We start from the raw sequence: 5,671 nt of genomic DNA on the forward strand, positions 1-5,671 counted from the left end.
TGGCCTGTGATCTTCTTGCATGTGGCATCACTGCATGGGTTGCATGAGTCTGAAGAGGAATTTTTAGACTGATATCAGTCATATGGTCTAATATCAGACTTATGGACTTGATCTGGACTGAGCTGGGATGTTTTCTTAATATACAATTGCTCTTTATATAAACGCTTTCTTATACACATCAATGTCTATGAATTGGATTCTCTAGTCAACCCAGACTAACATAGAGATCCATAGATGTGCCTCTTTTCTTAAGATAGTAGCATAATACTCCATTGTATGGCTTATTTAACCCGTTTTGTATTGAAGATAGTTATTTATAATATTTTAGGATTGCACACAATACTTCAAAAACAAGCTGCATGCAAAATATCTTTGCTTATTTGCATGAACATATTTGTAGGCTAGATTTCCAGTGGCAGAAATGCTGGGTGAGATGCTAAGTACATTTTCAATTTTAAAATAATGCTACATTTCCTTCCAAAAGGCAATTGGATGAAAACTGTTATATTCTGCTACAGTGAACAGGTGCATTTTTATCCCCAATGATAATCAATGCTCATACTACTAGTTTTTTAATCTTTGTTAATCTGATAAGAAAATTTATTTTGCTGCCTGAATGAATGTTGTTGACGGCCTTTAGAAAAATACACAAAGCATACTCACCTGGCAGGGAGATACCATGATCACGAAGGTGGTTTTCCCAGGGTGAGGCTCACCCATTGCACTCTTGATATGCTGACCCCTGCAATGTCCCCAAATGTGGGAAACTCGCCTGCATCTTGTGTGGTAGTGGTTTTCTGCGTTTGTGCTCTCCCCTTTAAAAAAGAAAAAGAAAAATACACAAAGGAAATGAATAATCAGTTGTTTGAAAAGTAAATACAAATAGCCATATGCAAATACTATTAATATATGAACAGATCTTATAAGGGAAATGCTGGTTCAGTGGTAAAATCCCCTCCTTCCGTGTGACAGCCACTGCACCTCAAGCACAGCCCCTTCCATCTATAAATGGAGATTTGAGTTTTGCTCTGGTGTTGAATTGGTTTCAGTGGAACTTCCAGACCAAGATGAGCTAGGAAGAAAGGTGTGGCAATCGAATTACAGAAATCAGTCAATGAATCAATCAAACCCACAATCCATCATAGGATTGGTATAGGACTGTTTCCATGTACCCACTTTATGACAACAACTAAAAGTGATCTTTAATTTCCATCTGCTTAAAAAGTCACATTGATAGTATCTGCATCCACTCATGGTTGAGCTATATTTGGATATCTTCAAAGATGCAAAATGTGTCTCTCAATTTATTTGATCACTGATTAACTTGGACTATTTTAAAGCTGTTGTTTATTGTGAACTAGAACAACAGTAAGAAATGTCTTTCTCATTTTTAGAAGCTTCCCAGAGAATTGTTCATAGATATTACATAAACATTTTCATTTTAAAAGAGTTTAGGCAAATCTGCATATTTTGAATTTTTGAGTAGCTTGATTTATGTCTGTCAAAGTAAGACACTTTCCAGTAAACAATCATTTGTATAGACCAAAAACTAGCTTAAAAAGGAGAGGAATTTATTTCATCATCACCTCAGAGACTGGAATAAAAGTAAACTAAAGGGAGATTTTACATAAATTTGTTCATAATCACTCCAAAGTTACCTTATATACTCATGTATAAGCCAAGTTTTTCAGCTCATTTTAATGCCATTTTGTGGTAAAATTACATGCCTCAGCTGATATTTGGGTCCGCTTACACTCAAGTATGTATGCTAATTGTTAATTAAAAGGGAAATCAAGGATGATAAAATACTCATAATCTTTTGAGTAATGATGAAGATAACATGCTTTTCTATAAATTAAAATCAATAACTTATATACACCCTGGTTGGCCCATCTTCTCCCCTCGATCCTTCTGTAAGGGGATGTACAATTGCTTACAGATAGGCTTTGGGCCTCCACTCCAAACTAGCCCCTCATTCACATTAAGCTTTATTGCTCTGGGTCTTTGATGTCCGATACCTGATCCCATCGACACCTCATTATCACAGAGACTGGTGTGCTTCTTTCATGTGGGCTTTGTTGCTCCTGGGCTAGATGGCCACTTGTTTATCTTCAAGCCTTTAAGACCCCAGATGCTATATCTTTTGATAGCTGGCCACCATTAGCTTTCTTGACCACATTTGCTTATGCACCTGCTTTGTCTTCAGGAAGGTGAACATCTCAGAGTGCAGGATTATTAGAACAAAGTGTTCCTGAGCTGAGGGAGTACTTGAGTAGAGACCCGATGTCCATCTGCTTCCTTAATACTAAACCTATAAATATTTGTACATAGATCTATTTCCCCATCGTTATATATAAAAATATTTACATATGTACATGCCTGTATTTAGACCTATATAAATGCCCTTTGCCTTCTAGTTTTGCTCTATTTCCCTTTACTTTCCTCTTGTCCTAATATCATATTCAGCCTTCATTTGGGTTTCAGGAATTCCTCTCGGTTACATTGCCCTTGATCAAGCCCTACCAGACCTCCTGCACCCTCCTAGGCATTGATTTATGTCTCCCTTCACCCACATTTTTGTTGCCCATCCCCCAGGCAAGGGGCTATATGTAGATCATTGTGGTCTGTTCCTCCTTTCTCCCCCACTTTCCCCTTATCCTCCTGAGATTGCTACTGTCATTAATGGTCTTGAGGGGTTTATCTGTCCTGGATTCCCTGTGTTTACAGGTCTTATCTGTGCCCCTATAAAATGGTCTGGTCTAGCCAGATTTGTAAGGTAAAATTGGGATCATGATAATGGTGGTGGGGGTTGGGGGAAGCATTAAAAAACTAGAGGAAAATTGTATGTTTCATCGGTACTATACTTCACACTGACTGGCTTGTTTCTTCTGTGTGGCCCTTCTGCAAGCAGATGTCCACTTGTCTACAGATGGGCATTGGGTCTCTACTCTGCATTGCCCCTCATTCATATTGATAAGAATTTTTTGTTCTGGGTCTTTGATGCCTTATCCTTGATCCCATTGACACCTCATGATCACACAGGCTGGTGTGCTTCTTCCATGTGGGCTTTGTTGCTTCTCAGCTGGATGGCCGCTTGTTTGTCTTCAAGGCTACACACTCCTCACCATCAATTTTAGATCATTTGTTGTTCCCTTGTCCCTGAATTTGTTAACACCCACTTCCTTTAGTTCCTATGTGGCCCCAGAACCTTAGTTCTGTTGTTTTCTCCTCCAGATTGATTATTCCGCCTGTCTTATCTAGATATGCAGAGACAATAACAAGCACAAAAACAAGGCAGAGGAAAACAAAACAACAAAAGAAAACCCAAAAACCAAACAACAACAATAAAACCAACTACCAGAAAAACCACCCACAAGCCTATAAACAGTTCTAGGTCTGTTTGTTGACCTTTAGGCATGTTTTCTGGTCAAGTCTGATGGGTGCCATGCCCTGGCAACAAAGCCTATTTTTGGTATTCCCCAGGGACTTCATTGCTTTGCTCCCCTTGCTGATCTGTTGCAAGCCCTAGAATTTCAGTGTGGTGGGGTCAGATCGGGCACAATTCCCACACTGTGTCTCCAGTGTTGTCCCTCATAGCACTATGGGTCAGTGAGGGATGTCTTGTCTCGTGGAGGGGCTGTCCCTATGGTCCTCCGTGTTCATTGGCTGCTCCTAGCAGGAATATCATCCTCAGGGCTTGTTGGGCCAGGATGTGTTCCACTCTCTCTCCTTCCCTCTTCGTTTGCTCCTGTGTGCTCTCATCAGACATGTCCCTCTCCCTGAGCTGTACCCTCAGTGCTGTCCTCTGTAGTGAATTCTTCTTGGAGGGGAGCAGGGGGTGTCCTCATAGTTGGGATTGAGGCTGCCCACAGACCTGCCTATTGGTTCCCTGCTTCATGAGAACCTTCGAAATACTTTCCATTGCATGCAATACTCTTGTCAAATATGCAATTCCATTCTTGGAAATATTTTTTTTAACTCATCTGTTTGGATAGCTGACAGTACCTCCCTTGTTTTTTCTTCACCTCTCTTAAGTCACGAAATTGCTGTTCTTTCTTGTCTCTCTTCATTCTCAGAGAGAATAAGAAGTGGCACAGAGTGAGGTCAGGTGATTCAGGTGCATGGGGCAAGAGAGGTATGAGGATTTTGCCAAAATCTGGAACCTTGAGATGGCCGCTTGAGCAGGTGCATTTTCATGGTGGCAAAACCAGTCCCTGTCTGCCACAAATCAGGCCTTTTTGGTCACACACTGTTATGTAATCTTTTCAGAGCCTCTAAATAGAAAGCGTGATTAACAATCTGACCTGTTGGAATGAACATCACAAAAACAAATCTTGGTCTTTGCTTTCCCTTGACAAGCATTTTTGGGGCAAGATGATTTTCACTGGCTTGATTGGTTTGATATTTGCTCTCTGTGTCATAAGAATAGCACCATGTCTTGTCCCAAGTAATGACCTTGGGGAAAAAGTCCTGGTAGTTTTGGAGCTGTTCTTTCAAAACAGGGCATGTTTCCACTCAGCGCTCTTTTTCCTGGTCAGTCAGAACTTGAGGCACAAATTTCTCAGTGGCCCTTCTCATTCCCAAATCTTCCATTACAGTTTGCTGAACCGAGCTCCAAGACAGTCCAGATCGCTTCCCCATCTCATCAACAACGCTTTATCGGTCTCGAGCACAAGTGCATTGATTTTGTCCATATTTTCATCCATTTGGGAAGTTGTACAGATGTCCAGAACAAGGTTTGGCATCAATCTATACTTCATCCTTTTTGAAACAAGAAAACCACTCAGAGTGCTGCCCTCGTGAACTGTGTTCAACATCACAACAGTTTCTATGGCATTTTTCCTGAGCGGGAAACAAAATTTCACAGCTGCACGCTGCTCTCTTAAATCGGCCATCACACACACACACACACACACACACACACACACACACACACACACACACCCGCATACCACCCCAGTTTGAGTGAAACTGCTTTTATGAAAAAAATTCACCATGACCAGAGAGAAACTTCCCGGGCAACACCACTGGATGCACTAAATCAGACAAGTGGCTCAATGCTCGGCTCACAGGAAAAAGGCATATACTATGAAAGCTGTGCCTAGCAGAGCTTTTTTGTGGGGTTTTTTGGGGGAGGGGCATTTCCTCAAATATTCATTGCAGGGAGAAGATCGAAATAACCTTAAGTGTTCATCATCAAAGGATGAACAAATGAAATGTATTACATACATACAACATGTATTGTATGTACGATGAACATATGCATTGTATAATGACCTCTTGAAACATCTTACAATGCGGATGACTCCACATGATATTATACTGAGTGAAATAACTCAGTCACAGAAAGGACAAATATGAAATGATCACATCTCCGTAAGAAGACAAGAATAGATCTAGGGAGAGGGAGAAACCATCGTTTCCTTGTGGAGGCAAATCCTGTCGGTTGGAAGCTCCATTTTGAGAAAGTTAATTTCTGCTTGCTTATCAAGAGCGTACAGATGATGTTAGGCAAGCCCGTTTTGTTTTATTTTTTTCTGCTGGGTCACAAATGACCTCACATTTAGCAACTTACAACAACACACAGCTATTATCTAATCATTTCTATTGGCCAGGAGTCTGGGTCATCTACTTTAGATCTCATGAGAGTCTAAGCTAGCACATGAGCTGG

The 5,671-nt window shown here is 40.8% G+C and overlaps 1 non-coding gene across 1 annotated transcript; it reads left to right on the top strand.

Annotated features, from left to right (window-relative positions):
* The first annotated feature begins 655 nt into the window (after positions 1–655).
* On the top strand, positions 656–818 carry LOC142449380 (U1 spliceosomal RNA). Its single transcript, XR_012784573.1, has one exon. It is a non-coding gene; the product is annotated as a U1 spliceosomal RNA (small nuclear RNA).
* The last annotated feature ends 4,853 nt before the right edge of the window (positions 819–5,671 follow it).

The sequence above is a fragment of the Tenrec ecaudatus genome, chromosome 5 (assembly GCF_050624435.1).
Source record: "Tenrec ecaudatus isolate mTenEca1 chromosome 5, mTenEca1.hap1, whole genome shotgun sequence".
Classification (NCBI taxonomy): domain Eukaryota; kingdom Metazoa; phylum Chordata; class Mammalia; order Afrosoricida; family Tenrecidae; genus Tenrec; species Tenrec ecaudatus.